Source organism: Oryzias latipes, chromosome 2 (genome assembly GCF_053564925.1).
Source record: "Oryzias latipes strain Hd-rR chromosome 2, Olatipes_Hd-rR_3.1".
Taxonomy (NCBI): Eukaryota; Metazoa; Chordata; class Actinopteri; order Beloniformes; family Adrianichthyidae; genus Oryzias; species Oryzias latipes.
The window spans coordinates 32,615,670-32,634,029 of NC_136238.1; the positions used below are offsets into that span (position 1 = coordinate 32,615,670).

The 18,360-nt window shown below is 38.6% G+C and overlaps 3 long non-coding RNA genes across 3 annotated transcripts; 2 read left to right on the forward strand and 1 right to left on the reverse strand.

Annotated features, from left to right (window-relative positions):
- The first annotated feature begins 558 nt into the window (after positions 1 to 558).
- On the forward strand, positions 559 to 15,708 carry LOC144988270 (uncharacterized). Its single transcript, XR_013652127.1, has 2 exons — positions 559 to 1,930; positions 12,934 to 15,708. It is a non-coding gene; the product is annotated as an uncharacterized LOC144988270 (long non-coding RNA).
- LOC144988130 (uncharacterized) lies at positions 9,450 to 11,203 on the reverse strand. Its single transcript, XR_013651940.1, has 3 exons — positions 10,726 to 11,203; positions 10,287 to 10,348; positions 9,450 to 9,645 (listed from the first exon to the last, which is right to left on the reverse strand). It is a non-coding gene; the product is annotated as an uncharacterized LOC144988130 (long non-coding RNA).
- LOC144988420 (uncharacterized) lies at positions 10,347 to 11,379 on the forward strand. The gene is made up of 2 exons (XR_013652340.1): positions 10,347 to 10,503; positions 11,203 to 11,379. It is a non-coding gene; the product is annotated as an uncharacterized LOC144988420 (long non-coding RNA).
- Positions 15,709 to 18,360: the final 2,652 nt, after the last annotated feature.

Sequence of the window (18,360 nt, forward strand, 5' to 3'; positions counted from 1 at the left end):
GTCTCACCTGCAGCCTTAAAGAATTTAAAAAGTTTGTCGAGCTATTCCTGCTGCTTTGATTCATTTAATAAAGAACACTGTTTTTACTCCTCTTAGAACAATTATCTCATTACCAAAATTACAGATAAATGGATGTAATTTCTTAGATTTTAAACTAAATAACAATCTTTTGAACAACTGTTTAAAAGATATAATTTATCATGTCCATAATTGAGCCTCTTTTAGATCATTCTCTTATTCCAACAGCCAATCTCTGTTAGTTAAAGCACACTCAAAGTACATTAAATGGCCTGTTCTGCCAAAAATAAAAGAAACTCATTTCCAAAATAATAAAAAAATATTATCCTGTCTCCAATTTTCTTCAAAGCAGATTTAAATTTGACGTGGAATCTTGCATTTTTTGTAACTCCAATGAGGAAACGCTGGAACATTTGTTTTTTTCATGCGATTACTCTGAGTTCTGGACTCAAATAAGGAATTGGATTAATTTAAAACTGAACATTCCCCCTTTTGGTATTTCTGATGTCTTGCTGTTTATGGAAAATATTGACGATTCTTTCTCAAATATCATTAATATCATCTTACTTTTAGGAAAATACCATATCCACTGTTGCAAGTGGAGAGGTTCCAAGCCCTCCTTCCCAGGTTTTATTAACGATTTTAAATTATATTATTCCTCACTGAAAAGATTACAATCCTCAGTAGGTGTTAAAAAAATATCTAAACAAATTTCCTTGTGGCTTTTATTCTAGTTTCCGTCCTATGTTATCATTTGGCTCCTGTTATTTATTATTTTATTTTTTGTAAGTGTTTTTAACACTATATGTTTATGACTGAGAGTATTTTTTACCCCCTTAGTGTTTTTTGTATTTTGTGGTGTGTTCATCCTCTGCGGGAGTTTGTATTTTTGTCTTTGAAAAGTTCAATAAAAAAATAAAAATAAAAAAAGATGACTGAGGGCGTACCAGATCACCATGAATGAACGTGAATACGATGGATGCCTTTGTGCTTTTTGAAATAAATAAATCTGTTCTCTAAAAAAAAAAAAAAAAAAAAAAAAAATCATCCAGAGAATGCCAAAAGTGTGCAAAGCAGTAATCAAAGCAAAAGGTGGCTACTAGGAAGAACCTACAATATGACATATTCTCAGTTGTTAATGTTTATTTATAGTCGTATTTATTCTCTTTAGAAACAGATTTTTAGGATGTTTTTGCTTGAAATTTCCTTTTTTGTTTCTTTGTTTACTTAAGAAATGTCTTTATTCATTACTGTATTTTAGAAATACAATAAATGAATGTGATCAGGTTTAGTTAGTCTCTGATGCCTTTTGTAGTCAAATCTGAAGATTGGAATGAGACACAGTGTGATGACGTCACAACAGCTCTCAAAAAGTTTCCTCGATACATTTTTTTTCTATTTTGATTTTCTTTACTTTATTATATCCAGAATTAAAACTGTTTTAAAGATCTGTACGTGACCCGGAAGTAAACAGCACGTGGCGCTAGCAGCGTTAGCTTGTTAGCAGGCTAGCAGCGTTAGCTTGTGTTGAGAGGTCGGTGGTGTTTTGTTGGGACGTTTGTGAGGTTTTTGGACAGAAAGGACGATACGTGGTTCGTGTGGGAACTCTCAGCATTTTCCAAAGTGTCGTAAATGAGTGAAGAAGTGTTGAACGGAAAGACAACGTGGATTGCTGTGATTGTGAGACTAGCAGATGATCGATCGGAGCTGCAGTGAAGAGGACGGCGGTGTTTGTGGGAGTTGGAGCTGAAGATCGGAGCAGGAACCATGTCTTCAGAACCTCAGGAAGGTTCTGTCAGAGAACAACTTTCTGCTGCTGAAGGAACCATCGTCCAGAACGAGGAGGAGCTCTGTCGTCAGCGCAGACTGCTGGATAGCAGCTGGAACCCGCAGCTGCAGCTCAACATAGTTGGTATGTGACCAAAAATTCAACATTGGATTGATGTCACTGCAACGGGCTTAAATAAAAATTTCCCAATGGTATAAAGACATTTCAAAGAAAGTGATTTTATTTTACTTGATTTCTTATTTTATATCCCTGAAAAGCAAAGCAATAAATGTAACCAGAATTAGAGCTGTGACGGTGTCGGATTTTTGATCACCGCGGTGATGAACCACCAGGGGGCGCGGTGTCGCGGTTAACCGCAGCGCCCCTCCCCCCACACACACACAAAAAAAAAAACATGAAATCCCCCGGCGGCTGAATCAGACATAAATGCAATTACAACGTAGTATTCCTTATTAACAAATAACAGTAACAACTAACTACTACCTATCTAACTAATGAACTAACCATATAGGTGTTGTAGATTGACTGTGTGTGTGAGCGCGGAGCTTCTTGTGTAGGACTAGGAGAAAGAAGCGCGCATACGTGTGTTGGGGGTGCGTGTTGATTCTTCTGCTCTCTAGCTGCATGTGAGTCTTCACCTGTGCTCTCTGGTACAGACATCTTCTCATAATATTATATCTTGCCCAGTAATAAACGAGACTTGTACATTTTAATGTGAAAAAATATTTTTTCCGAAACTAGAAGCTAGAAATGATCAGACCGGTCCAAAAGACATGTAAAGAAGTAATCGGAATAAACGCCTGATCAGAAGAAAAATGTGTGATGTAAACGTACTGTTCGTAATACTTTACACCGATCAGACTCGTTTAGATCAAAATATCATTCCGATCAAGATAGGCGGGTTATGCCTATTGTTGATTCGATAATGATGCATATAAACAGTTCATTCTAATCGTGGGTCTCATGGTGTTACGTCATGCACAGATGGTGTTTCTCTCCAGAGGAGGCTTTGGAGGCAAACTTAACAGTGCCTGTGGCAGTAACACGGCAGCAAAATGGTAGTAACAGGGCTGTTTAGGAAAAACATACCGGTAGGCCTGGGTGAAAAATTGATTGAATTAATGAATTCAAATTTTTTGTTACGGGCGATTTCAAAAATTACTAAATCGAGTTTTTGTGTAATTGCGCATTTTTGGCTCCCCAGAGCTTCCGTAGCGTTAGTTTCTCACGGCAGTATGGCAAGCGACAAACAACAACATCATAACACACACGAAACAGCAAGCAACAGCATGGCTACCGGTGAGAGTGGGAAGTTTGTTCCCAAGAAAGGAATTAAATTATCAGTTGTCTGGAACTGGTATGAGTTTACTGCCACAGACGTGGAGGTTGACACACATACACGTACTGATTCTACAAAACTTATATAGTTAGTTCATTAGTTAGATGGTTAGTAGCTAGTTTTTAATGTCATTTGTTTATAAAGAGTACTGCGTTGTAATTATTGACGTGGCCGCCGGGGGATTTTGTGATTTTTGTGCTGCTTCATCAGCGCTGATGAAGAATTAGAATTAGATTGGTAATGAATTCATCTTCAGCGCTGATCAAAAATCCCACATCGTCGCAGCTCTAGTTTTTATCTTGTGGGACACCAAAAAATGTGACTCCTCCAGTGGAGGTCAGATCTTACAGATACTGCGATCTTTCAGAATGTTGCCCTGGGACTCGTTCAATACCGGGGCTCAGTACCCATCCCTAGGAAATGGGCACGGTGGAGAACAATTGCCGAAGCGGTCACTTTGCATATAACCAAATACATGGTACCCATTTATACCATAAAGAAGAAGGGGTTTATTAATTATTGTTAATCCTTTAGAAAATGGTGCGACTTTCAAGGATAATGTTTGTGTCCTTTTAGTTTAGACACAGTGTGACTCAAAACACAGCTGGGACTTTGATTTCAAGAGTGTGTTCATTTATTTATTAATAATCGCAGAAATGGGGGTTACATTTGTCTTGCGTTTGATTTAATAAAAGCAAAATTTGCTTTAAGTTGTCTGCCATTTGTAATTATTGCTTTTCTTAAGTAAGTGGAGTCAGGAAAAATTCGGAAATGGAATAAAAAAAAAATTTGGAGATTTTATTTTTAGGCCATATCGCCCAGCCCTACAGAACGGTAAAAATCACTGAGAACATGAGGCGCATGCCACGCAGCGCGTGCGCCAGAAGTTTTCTTCCACAACAATGAAACAAGGTAACACAGCACTCTTACTTTTACCTTACAGATGGACACTATTTTTGACTCTGAGCTAACTTTTATCCCACACATTAAAAATTTTGTTAAGACAGGATTTCATCATCTTAAAAACGTTGCCAGAGTCCGCCCGTTCCTCTCTCTCGCCAGCATAGAAGTGCTGATGCATGCTTTTATTTTTAGTCTTTCAGATCATTGCAATGCCCTGCTCTCTGGTTTACCCAAAAAGTCTATTTCAAACCTACAACTATTGCAGAACTCTGGACCACAAGGACCACAGGCGGTAACACATTACACTGGTTTTAAAATTGTTGCATTGACTCCCTGTGCATTTCAGGATTGATTTTAAGATCCTTTTAATGCTTCTTATTTAAATGATATTATTTAAAATATGAGCCCTCGCGGACCCTGAGGTCCTTCGGTGCTGGCCTTTTAGTTGTTCCTAAGGTTAGGACCAAAACTTATCGTTCCACCATTATGTTCCTCGCCTGTGGAACAGCCTGCCGGAGACCCTCAGGGCCGCAGAGACTGTAGAGGTTTTTAAGAAGAGGCTCAAGACCCACCTTTTTAGTTTCGCTTTTAGTTTATTTTAACTGCTAATTTATTCTATTACAGTATTTTCACGACAATAGGGCGCACCGGATGTTAGGGCGCGGTCTCAGTCACGGGGGATTTTTCCGTCTTTGACACATACAAAAGGAGCACCGGGTGTTAGGCGCGGGCACGTTAATGCCCTGTTCAGACCCTCAGAGCTTCTAGAGTGGGTTAATAGAACATCCAGTCTCTGATTTTTTTAGAGAAAACATTTTTATCTTGTTACTGTTTTCCCTAACTGATCACAAACTGAATGGTCGCTCACTTGCAGCGCTCTTGTCTCCCTTCCTCCTTACAAGCGCTAAACACACGGCACACACAGAGACGCTGGGTGTGCCGTCTCCTTTCTTCCTTTCTATGCGCTAGAAAACCTGCTCCTTTCAGCACACACACAGACACACACACAGAACTGCGCCAGTCTGTCTCTGCATTTCTCCTTTGCGCTAGCGAAAGCAGCAGTTTAAAGCAGTGGGCCAGGTGCTTTTCTGCTTACTCCTCCTGTACTGAAATGTTTGATGGTTATGAGGTAGAAGGAGCATAGAAGGCTTTAAAATGTAGATAGTTGCACTGCTGTTAGGTTCCACTTGGCCTTTGCGTCTCTCTCCCTCCCTCACTCCATCTTCTTCTACGACCCACAACTACACAATTGGCGCACCGGCTCATAGGGCGCCCCCTGCTGGCGGAAGAAAATTTATGACTTATGTGCGCTTTATAGTCGTGAAAATACGGTAGTTTTAGTACAGGCTATTTTATGTATTTAGTTTCATTTTATGCATCTTATTCCAGGGCTCCAGACTGCGACCATTTGGTCGCATTTTGTGACCAAAATTTGAGAGTGTGCGACTGAATTTTACATCCAGTCGCACATGTGCGACCAGTAAATTTGCCTCCCCCACCCTCCGTATTTTTTATACATTAAATGTGGAAGGGGCACGTCAATGATCAATGAAATAATCAATGAGACGCGAGCGCACACGCACGCAAACAAACACACTAACTCACACACATACTCATGAGACGAGGGCACACACTCACGTAAGTGGCTAAAATGCGTGTAGGGGGAGGGGCGTAGAGATAATCGAGCGCGCGTAAACATCTGTTGGAAGGAAACGGAGACAAATATCATCACAACCTGTGCGTGCATTTGAGCTATGAGCAAGCAAACTATTGATTCATTCTTCCGACCTGCGGCTGGTGTACCAGTGCCAGAGTGTACAGCAGGGGTCTCAAACTCTCGGCCCGCGGACTATTTGTGGCCCCCACCTTGAAATGAAAGTTTAATTTTAATGCGTCCTGCCAGTTTGTATGAATAACACATTTTCATTGTCGTGTGCGGAGCTGAGAAACCAACCAATCATAGTGGAGTAAATGACTGGGCTTGAAAGCAGGAAACCTGACCGCCTCCTCCCCAGACCACATGAAGGAGTTCCTTACTTTCCTGTTTAGAACGTATCTATTCGCTCGTAATTTTCTAAATGCATGCAGTCTGTGCTGCAGTCTGTCTGGGCCTCACAGACCCGGAGGTTACGGGGGTTACGGTTCGCATCCCCCCAACCAAACGGTTTATGCATGGCTGTTACGGCAGCACACCGGCGCTCCCGCGGGCGATGGTCAGCTGAAGAGAATAAATGTCCCACACCTACATGCGTGACAGCTAACGGGGCTTGAACTTTAAACACGTGCGAGCAACAACACGGTTTAGTCCGAGACGCACTTAAAACACGTGGTGAAAATGCAAGGATAGAAGATGAACCAGCGGCTCGCCTGGATCATTGGGGAAACTAGGCCGGGGGGGGGGGGGGGATGGCGAATCTGCAGCGAGACTGAAGGAGAACAGGAAGTTGGAGTTCAACTCAGTTCAATTTAGTTTTATATTTCCTCTCCCCCTTAGTATGATCTGTGTTAACATATTTTATATTTATTTGAATGTTTTTTAATGGATGTAGCCTATTTTTAAACAATTGGTATTTTAAATTATTTCAATTTCTCACTTAACTACAAAAACCATCAGGACACATGTCCCATAATGCATTGTTTTGTAGTCATAGGGCAGCTTTCAGTCAGTTCAGTACTAAATTTCCAGCTGCGTTCGGTAGGTTTGCCCCTTGCTCCCGCCCCTTTCTCCTGATATTTTTGTGATGATTGACAGGTGATGTTGGAGCAAAAACAAAAATATATGTCACACACCAGGTGATCTGAACAGCGTTGCGTCCACCTGGGTGATCTCAAACACGCTTATTGTGCGTCTTGGCTGCACTTATTTGGTGTCACCATAAATTTCAGTTTTTGAGCCTCTCTCTGATCTCAGGTATCTGTATCGATTGTTCTGATATCCAGTGAACATCGCCCGTTCTTTTACAGTTTACCTTCTTCTGTCAGTTTACCTTGTTGCATCTTCAAAAGTGCAGATTAAAATGTGACACTGAATTTGAAACAGCGCATTGTAATTTCTGCATCTATCATTAAAGTATTTATTATTAATACAGAAGAAATTAGTAGATTTGGTTAGAATGTTGATTTACGGTATGAGCCCCTAAATTTTCTGGTTGTGCCCCTAAAATTTTCAGTTGGGGGCCACTGTGCTCCTAGTGAAAAAAGTTAGTTTGGAGCCCTGTATTCTCAATCTTAAGTTTTAATATTCATCTTATGTCTTTAATTTTAGTATCTTATCCCCAGTGTTTCCTTTGGGGATCTTTTCTTCCAGGGCTTGCCGGCTTGGTCGGTGGTTGTTGCCGCAGTTGTTGCCCTTGCTGGGGTGGCTAAAGTCTACCTTAGCAGCTTCATAGCTGTAAAGTGGACCCAGTTGCTGTTCCAGTCTGGGTGGGCACTATGGCGATGCTCCCCTGACCAGTCTGGCTTCTGGTATGAAGAGATTCCCATATACAGTAAACCCTTGTTTTTCGCGGGGATTACGTTCCAAAAAGAACCCGTGATAGGCAAAATCCGTGAAGTAGAAACCTTTATTTTTTTAACTATTATTATACAATTAAATACTCTATTATACATTGAAAAGAAAGAACAAAACATTTTACAGGCTCTATATTTGTTTCATAAATAAAAGTACTTTGGAAATGTTTTTTTTTCAACAAATAACTTCTGTACTGTATTGTCAAATAATAATTTGAATCATCAATGTGAACAGAAGTCTTCAAATCGCAGAGATTAGCCCCGCCCACCGCAACCCGAGTAATTGGATTAACGGGAGAAAATTTTAAATGATTATGAAAAAAATACAAAGTACAGTGGGACAAATAGTAGTATTTCCCTGCTATTCAGACTGAAACACTGCATCCTGACTCCGCTCTGCAGTGTTTTCTTCTTTTGAAGCCCGCGGTGCAGGTGTGTTTGTTCAGGAGAAGAACATATTGATTGGCAGTTGTTGTCGCTCTTTTTTCTATGGGTTTTAGAGAAACTCGAAATTGCAAGATGATTTGCACGTATGTAATGTAAATTTGGCAAGCTGTTTTACGTAAGTGTACATATTAAACTGCAACGTTTTTGACGCACAGGTCGAGAAGAAGCAGAGTGACTTTTTAGCCAATCAGAATGCAGAACACAATGCACGATGCAAATCCGTGAAGTAGCGAAACCGTGAAAAGTAAACCGCGTTATAGCTAGGGATCACTCTACCTTATTACGGTCTCAAAGTGCTTTCTTGATAAAATAAAATTTGATTTTAGCCAACTGCCTTAACTGAAAGAAGCTGGATTTCACCAGTGAACTGATCTGCTCATTGAAATTAAAACCAAAATGTCGCAAACCTGCGCTTGAAACATGACCAAGCATAGGTTGCCCTGACAGTTGTAATACAGCTGCTCATGTAATTCACCAGGAAAAGCCAACATTATTTTATTATCTCTGTAATGACTAATAATTAGATTGGTAATGAATTCATCTTCAAAACAGTGGCATCTACAAGTTACAAACGTGAATTGAGTAGAAGTCCCACACACATCAAGCCACATTGGTACTTACTTTGGTAACGCTTTCTTTTACAGTAAAGTACTTACAGTGTACTTAAGTGGTATTTACATGGTACTTATAGTGTAACTACTGGGTACTTTCAGGGTACTTACATGGTACTTTTTTATGGAATTTACTGGGTACTTACAGTGTGTTTACATGGTACTTTCTATGGGACTTTACTGGGTACTTACATGGTACTTTTTGTGTCTACTCTGTACTTACATGGTACTTACTGTGTATTTATATGGTACTATTTGGTTCATACCTATGTGGTACATACTGGGTATTTATAATATTCTTACTGGGTATTTACATGTTGTGCAAAGGTGTCTTTTATGGTACTTACCACATGTAAGAACAAGGTAAGTACAAATAAAGTACCTTGACCTTTAGGTCTGCACTCGCTGCACGTTTCATGGTATTTACCATGAATTTACCACAGAAACTACCCCTTAAGTACAGTGAAACTGTAACTGTAAAAGAAAGTCAGCCCTATTTCCACTCAACTACATGGTACTTTCATTACTAAATACTGGGTATGTTCACTTGAATAGTACTTGGTACTTACCCCTTAAGTACACTGAAACTGTAACTGTAAAAGAAAGTCAGACCTATTTCTACTCTATTACATGGTACTTTCAGTAGTAAATGCTGGGTATGTACACGTATTACCATCCCGTACAGTGTACATACACACTTGGTCTTCTGTCCTCACCACATGAGACAATGCTAACCTGTTGGTAAGGGTAAAGTAACTACATTGTAAAAACATATTCTGGCCTGATTACTTCTTGTAACATGAGGCAAGTTTAAAGAGAAACAAGACAGCAGTGAAAACAACAATCTTTAATATGATACATGTCTGCAGCATACAAAGTGTCATCACAATGAAATATGTTTTAAGTACAAAACAGTACAAAGGAGAATTCCAAAAAACACATTATTGGCCTGAGGGTCCTGCTTTTTGTCCATCAAAATTCTTTCAGCAGAGTTTGGTAACGGTGCAGGACTTCTTCAGGGTTTGTAACTGCAAGAAAATTCACAATATGAGCTCAAGTGAACATAAAAAACATAACGACTTTGATAAAATACAAAATAAATTGTACTTATTTAATCATTTCTGTAATGAGTTTGATAAATTTCTGTGAATTCTTTATAGCTTTGACTGTAATGCTTGAAATTAATCAATTATCCTCATTTATGAACATGACAATAAATTATTCACAACTTTATATTTTAGTTACATAAACAAGAACAACAAAAAAGAAATCAAAGAAAAAAAATCAAAATTGCCATAAAAAAATCAAATTTGTTTAGACAAAGAATGACAAAAGCAATGTTTTAATTGGCAATTGCTGTGTGTATTTATTCTTTATAAATATTATTCGCACCTACAATTTGCATTAGCATGAAAAACATTGCAGTGTAAAAGAAAAGGAAAAAATAAATAAATAGGCAATTTCAAATTCAACACAGTTATTCACAAAAATATGTTTTAATTTTCAAACATTTACATTCACTGTTGGGTGGTATTGTTGTCTCTATCATATTTGAAAATAAATAAATAAATAAAAATAAAATAAAAACGGCGAAAGAAAAGAAAATGGGGAAACGGCATTTAAACTTCATTAATGTAAATAATATGTCCACTTGGTGGATTTAGCTTACTTTAGCTTACTCTCCTGTGGCTTCACGGATTCGTCTGGGATGTCTTCTTCACCATAGCTGATCTAAAGCGGTAAAAAGACGGAAGTACGTCATCATTATTTTAAATAAACGCCTTTCTTTGATTTTCCCAGAAAGACGTGCGCTCAGTCAAACGACCACAGAACAACAGACTTTATCATTTAGGCTACGTGCTTGTTTTACAGTTGCCTCTCTCCTGGTAAGTAACAAAAATGTTTGTAGATTTTCATTAGAAACTTTGAAAATGTATACATGAAATAACTGAAATTATTGCAGCAAGGTAGACATGCTCTTGAGTCACGTTTCAAACACAGAGATAGCGGCTTGAAATCACGAGGTTAGCTTCTTTATAAAGTTTGATCAGTTTAAATATTTACATGTAATTTATCCAATATTTAAAAAAAAAAAACCACTGGTTTACCTGCCAGATGAAGAGAAATTCAAACTGTTGCGCGCGCCTCGAGGTTCTCCGGATTAATCTGCACGTTCACTTTGGGGGTAGTTGTGCTGCATTCAAGTGCGCTGGGAATTTGCAACTTTACTTCCCCTGCCATACTTAACAAAAACACACACTCGGGGTGTTTTTAGTATTAAAACTAATTATTTAGCCTTGTTGTTTTACATATTTTCCTGACATTATATAATATATATTTTAAAAAGTTCATTTTTAGAACAATATTTAAAAAAAGTTAAGTTTTGAATAATTTATTATCATGTTTTTAAATGAGGATAGTACTTGATTAATTTCAAGCATTACAGTCAAAGCGATAAAAAAATTCATAGAGATTTATCAAACTCATTACAGAAATGATTAAATAAGTAAAATTTATTTTGTATTTCATCAAAGTCGTTATGCTTTTTATGTTCACTTGAGCTCATATTGTGAATTTTCTTGCAGTTACAAACCCTGAAGAAGTCCTGCACCTTTACCAAACTGGACAAAAAGCACGACCCTCAGGCCAATAATGTGTTTTTTAGAATTCTCCTTTGTACTGTTTTGTACTTAAAACCTATTTCATTGTGATGACACTTTGTATGCTGCAGACATGTATCATATTAAAGATTGTTGTTTTCACTGCTGTCTTGTTTCTCTTTAAACTTGCCTCATGTTACAAGAAGTAATCAGGCCAGAATATGTTTTTACAATGTAGTTACTTTACCCTTACCAACAGGTTAGCATTGTCTCATGTGGTGAGGTCAGAAGACCAAGTGTGTTCATGTACACTGTACGGGAAGGTAATAAGTGGCATTTACTACTGAAAGTACCATGTAATAGAGTGGAAATAGGTCTGACTTTCTTTTACAGTACAGTTTCATTGTACTTAAGGGGTAAGTACCAAGTACTATTCAAGTGAACATACCCGGTATTTAGTAATGAAAGTACCATGTAGTTGAGTGGAAATAGGGCTGACTTTCTTTTACAGTTACAGTTTCAGTGTACTTAAGGGGTAAGTACCAAGTACTATTCAAGTGAACATACCCAGTATTTAGTAATGAAAGTACCATGTAGTTGAGTGGAAATAGGGCTGACTTTCTTTTACAGTTACAGTTTCACTGTACTTAAGGGGTAGTTTCTGTGGTAAATTCATGGTAAATACCATGAAACGTGCAGCGAGTGCAGACCTAAAGGTCAAGGTACTTTATTTGTACTTACCTTGTTCTTACATGTGGTAAGTACCATAAAAGACACCTTTGCACAACATGTAAATACCCAGTAAGAATATTATAAATACCCAGTATGTACCACATAGGTATGAACCAAATAGTACCATATAAATACACAGTAAGTACAATGTAAGTACAGAGTAGACACAAAAAGTACCATGTAAGTACCCAGTAAAGTACCATGTAAACACACTGTAAGTACCCAGTAAATTCCATAAAAAGTACCATGTAAGTACCCTGAAAGTACCCAGTAGTTACACTATAAGTACCATGTAAATACCACTTAAGTACACTGTAAGTACTGTACTGTAAAAGAAAGCGTTACCCTTACTTTTAATATTTGATGGCCTTTGAATAGTACACTTTCTGCTAGTAGGATTTTTTAACTGAGGCTGGGAAAATTCGATGTAGAAGTCATCCATGTTTCTCACGAAGAACCTTTTTAGCCCTCACAAAGAACTGTATTAGCGTGTAAACAAGTTTCTAATGAAGAACTGTATTGGCATGTAAACAAATTTATTACGAACAACTTTATTAGCTCCCACGGGGAGTTTCTCACGAGGAACTGTATTGTTGTGTAAAAAATTGTACCGTAATTTGTCCAGACCAATCACTATCTTACATGTCATCAGTCCAGACCAATCACTATCTTACATGTCATCAGTCCAGACCAATCACTATCTTACATGTCATCAGACCAACGTAAAGCCTATGAAATTGAGTGACATCATCATTAGTCGCAGGCCCCTGAGCATTTGTAGGCACCTTCACCGGTACTGAAACAAGTTACATCAACATAAATCAACATAAATGGATTTGGTTTTTAAATTGAGGAATTACATTCTTTAAATTAGAGTTTTAAATTATGCATAGTCTGACTGAGACTATTCAAATTTTTATTGGTGCTTACCAATATACAAAGTCCTCAAAACAAATAAAAGGGCTTCTTCTTTTGTTTCTACAGTCCTCCCACAGCATTGGATGAATGAAGAGAAGGATCTCTGCAACCACCAAAGGAACTTCAGAGTGGAATGGGAGGAACCAGAACTTCCACAAATTGAACAGGGGCTACCAGAGCCATCACCGATTAAAGAGGAGCCAGATGAGCTCTTCATCAGTCAGGATGAAAAGCAGCTTGATCTGAAGCAAGAGACTGATACCTTGATGGAGATTCCTACTTATGAAGAAAATGAAAAAAGTGAAGCAGATCCAAACAACCAGCAGAGCTTTAATGTAACTGATAGTCGGGATAAAGAAGGAAACCAACATGAAGAATCAATATCAACTACAGATGGAGAGACCGACCCACAGAACAGAGATCAGAGGAAGAGAAGAGGCAGAGGGCATGTCCAAAATGTGGACAGTTCTTACATGTCGGAGGGTCAGTGTGACTCTGATGTTAGAAAAAGTCTCAAGAAGGCAACTTTGGTTAAGATACAGAAACAATCTCCAAAAGACAAGAAACTTCCCTTTTTTAAGTCTGGTGAAAGCTCAAAAATAATTGGTAAGCTCTCTGACGTGGGAACTAGTCCTGATGAAATATTTTATATCTGTAAAGAATGTGGTAAAAGCTTTTGTAACATATCTCTGTTCAGAATTCACATCCGAATCCATGTAGAAGATAAGCAATTTTCTTGTAAAGAATGTGATAAAAGTTTTAGTCGTATGTATAATTTTCAAAGACACATGAGAACTCACACAGGAGAGAAGCCCTTTTCTTGTAAAGAATGTGATAAATGTCTTACTGACGCATCTAGCCTCAAAACGCACATGAGAATTCATACAGGAGAGAAGCCTTTTACTTGTACAGAATGTGATAAAAGTTTTTGTCATGTATCTAGCCTCCAAGCACACATAAGAACTCATACAGGAGAGAGGTTGTTTGCTTGTAAAGAATGTGATAAAAGTTTTCGTCATTTATCTAATCTCAAGCGACACATGAGAATTCATACAGGGGAGAATCCTTTTGCTTGTAAAGAATGTGGTACACGTTTTAGTGATGTGTCTAATTTTAAAACACACATGAGAATTCACACAGGAGAAAAGACTTTTTCTTGTAAAGAGTGTGATACAAGTTTTAATCAAATATCTCATCTCAAAACACACATGAGAACTCACACAGGAGAAAAGCCTTTTTCTTGTAAAGAATGTGATGCAAGTTTTAGTCGTATATGTAATTTTCAAAGACACATGAGAATTCATACAGGTGAAAAGCCCTTTTCTTGTAAAGAATGTGATAAATGTTTTAGTGATTTATCTACTCTCAAAACCCACATGAGAACTCATACAGGAGAGAAGCCATTTCCTTGTATAGATTGTGATAAAAGTTTTCGTCATGAATCTAGCCTCCAAGCACACATGAGAACTCATACAGGAGATAAGCCTTTTGCCTGTAAAGAATGTAAAAAAACAAAGACAAACACTGACATCCCTGGACTATCATAAACAGGAGAAAAGGAGTACCAAGAGTAGTAGGAAAATGGCAGTTCACCCCTACAGCTTAGCTTAAAATACAACTACAAACCAAAAGACTAAACAGAGTGGACCTGAACACAAAACTAACAAGTACGACTAAGTGCAGCTCCACAAAACAAGTGGAGAAGAGCGCCAAGCTGCAGTGGAGACATGTTGCAGCCAAGCTCCCTTCTCATAGGCCAAAGTCCAAATGGTGGATTTAAAGGCTGTCTCCACCAGCTTGGGTCCAAATGGTAGCCACACCTTCATACACCAAACCTGAAAATAATCAGACAGTCACACAAAGATCCAAAAGCATAACAAATTCCCACTCTGATACTGAAACAAGATACACGCAACAAAACAATGAAGTCCCACTTTGATAGAAAATAATACACAATACTCAGAACAAACAAAACCAGATACGGCCACGGCCATAACATCTGAGGCCGACCTCTTTGCACCACAGCTGAAGATTTCATTTACGGGGAGAAAGTTCTATGTCTCAGGTAATTTGAATATTTTAAAATACATTTTTGATGTTTAAAACTCTTGAGGTCAAACCCAAATGTTCTAATGAACTCCACAGCTATCTACGCTTTCATTACAAGTACACAGATCCACAGGCTTATGGCATCCACATTGATCCAGTAACACCATTACAGGGAGGCACAAGTGAGTGTAGAATGTGTAGAAATTAAGTTTTCTAAAGACTTTGATTGTTGAAGCATGATATTCTAACTTTCTAGGACCGTTTTTTTTAGGTTTTCTACTCCTCAAAGCGGCAATTATCAAAAGGTAAAAAACTAAAGGATCAATACATTTCAAACTATGTGTAAAGATAAGTCAATGAATTTTACTGTTGACAAAATATGTAAACCTTTTTCACAAAATGAATTATTTTAGATGTACCTGCAAATAGAAACAAGTTGTTTTGATATATTAGTGCTACATCTTGAATGGATTCACTGTGGTTGTAGCTTTTGCTAAGACAATGTACATTATGTGTGTGTTACCACGTGTTGGAATAATTGTACATAAATTATCTCATAGCCCTCATTTTCCTCCTGGTAGCTGATAGCTGTAGTTTAAACTGTGCATCAGCCATGTTGTAAACAAGTATGATGACCTGGGGGTCACTAAGACTCATGAAACTTGTGTTTGTGGAATCCCTCACCATAAGTGAGAGAGCTATAAAGAGAGGTGAGGTTCATGTTGTTACGCTGTTTGAGTGTGTTGAAAATAAATAGGCTTTGATGTCGGAAAGGACATTGACCAATCTTAATGCAGTGCGGTGTGGTTGTTACACAGTGCTGTTCAAGCTCACACTTACTTTCCCCGTTCTCACGCTGTCCTCCTCTACGCCCCACAACTACACATTAGGCGCACCACCTCATTGGGAAACCCCAAAAGTTTGGAGAAAATGTAAGACATTTAAGTGCACCTTATGGTTGTGAAAATACGGTGCTCTGAACCTTTGAACGTGTGATCATATATGGCAAAGTGTGAGTGTGTATATTGCTTTTCTGCAAAACTGGTTCTCAGGAAAACAGGGGATGACCCAGCACAGCTGTGTCGCCTTGACCGGGTGACAGCTGTTCACCTTTCATCTGTAGGAGATGTGCGCTAAGAGGTCAACAAGGTGATATCCCATAGGAGCAGTTGTGTTTTAAAGATGGTGTTTAGAGTAGCTTCTTGACCTGTGTGGGCTGCATTGCGTTGTTTTTACTTCCCCCACCCCTTAGAAGCAGACCTAAGACATTTGGATTTAGTGCAGGGGTCTGCAACCCATGGCTCCGGAGCCACATGTGGCTCTTTCATCCATCTGTTGTGGCTCCCTGTGACTTTGAAATATAATGAGTATTTTTATTAAATTTTATTTTAGTTTGTTCATTTTTCATGGCATTTCAAAGGCGCTGATGGCTCCGCACGAAGCGCGAGCCACGTAAAAAACAGCTTCGTAATGAGCTCGTATTTATCTGGCGAGACCTGCAGAGCTGATAGCAGGGAGAGGCACGCGGGGCGGCTTCAATAAACACTCTGATCTTCTGCCGGGAACTTGACGTGCCGCGAGGCAGAGACTGATGACAGACTGAGAGTTCGCGCCAGCGTTGTCAGATGGAGTCACAGGTTTCCAGCCAAAAAGTCATTTGAAAACTGCCAGACCCAGCCAAAAACCGCCCAACACAGCTTTTGTTGATGTTTTTTTTTTCATACTGGACTGATAAAATAAAAGATTTTTCTAAATAAAAGATAGTTCAGACTAATAATAAAATGTGTACAATATTGAATATTTCTTCAGCGGGCCGCCTTCTTCCATTCATTTGCTTAACCTGCTCTATCCCCGCTAAAACCTGCGTCCGGCTCTTTCATCCTTGTGCGGCGCTGGAGCGCCCCGACTATTGTATTTTGTGCTCTCTGTGTAGGAGAGCGCATAATGAACATAATGTGCATTTGCAGTGATGTATACTTCAGACGATGTCCGATTGGCCAATCTACATGTCAATCAAGTCCCGTACTTCTCAGTGAGGATTTTGATTGGCTGGTGGATTTTAAAGAAGTACTTTTTTTAAAAATCTTTTCTGGCCCGCGATCTACACTCGTCATTGAAGATCGACCGGTCGATCGCGATCGACGTGATTAGCACCCTTGATATAATATATACATGCATAATATACATAATGATATTTATAATGTTATATAATAGATTAAACAAGTAAAATGCTAAAATTATGTAATAAAACATAAAAAGAATGAAGAATAAATATATATGTAATAAAATATAAGAGTAAAATAATTGATTAAAAAAGTAAAATGCTAAAATGATGTAATAAAACAAAAAGACATAAAATCTAATTAAAAGCTAATTTAAAATGGTGTGTCTGTAGTTTCTTTTTAAAAACCTCCACAGTAGATGAGGCCCTCACATCCTCAGGCAGACTATTCCACAGACGAGGCCCATAGTATCTAAATGAGGCCTCGCCGTGGATTTTTGTCCTGACCCTGGGGACCATCAGCAGGCCTGCACCTGATGACCGAAAGGCTCTAGGAGGTTCATACGTTAAAAGCAAGTCTGATATAAAAGAAGGACTAAGACCATCGACACTCTTAAAAACTGTTAAAAGAATTTTAAAATCAACCCTGAAGCTGACGGGGAGCCAGTGCAGAGATTTTAAGATTGGTGTAATGTGCTCCCTCTTTCTGGTTCTTGTTAAAAGGCGTGCAGCAGAGTTCTGGACTAGCTGCACACAATTGAGAGTGGTTTTCTTTACCCCAGAAAAGAGGGCATTACAGTAATCTATTCTTGATGGATTAAGATTTCAGCACTGCCTCTAGAGAGCAAGGGTCTCACTCGGGCAATATTCCTTAGATGGTAAAATGCAGATTTAGTTAGTTGATTCAAAGCTAAGTCAGAGTCTTAGTCAAAGCTAAGATCTGCATCTAGAAATCATACCGAGGTTCCTTACTGTGTCACATGTAGTCATAGAGTGGGTTGACAGATAACAACAGTCCAGTTTCATCAGGAGACACAGCAAGTGTCATCAGCATAGCTATGAAAGTTAATGCCTGATGACATCACCAAGCGGAAGGATGTAAAGATTGAAGTGTGGGACCCAGGATGGAGCCTTGGGGCACCCCTCAAGTCAGTTTATACCTTTCAGATGAAAAATCATTTAGATTAACAATAAAATCTCTGTTTGTGAGGAAAGGTTTAAACCAACTAAAAGCTGTCCCAGTAATTCCTACCATGTCATGAAGTCTTTTTAAAAGGATTGAGTGGTCAACTGTTTCTCTCTGTTGGAATCTGTCAGTGTTTTTCCTGGAAGCTCTGACAGATCTGGAAGATCCACATTCTTTAAGTTTACACTCAGTTTGTGATCAATCTGTGAATCACAAATGCTCTTAAACACACGTCAAATGCGTGGTGTGTACATAG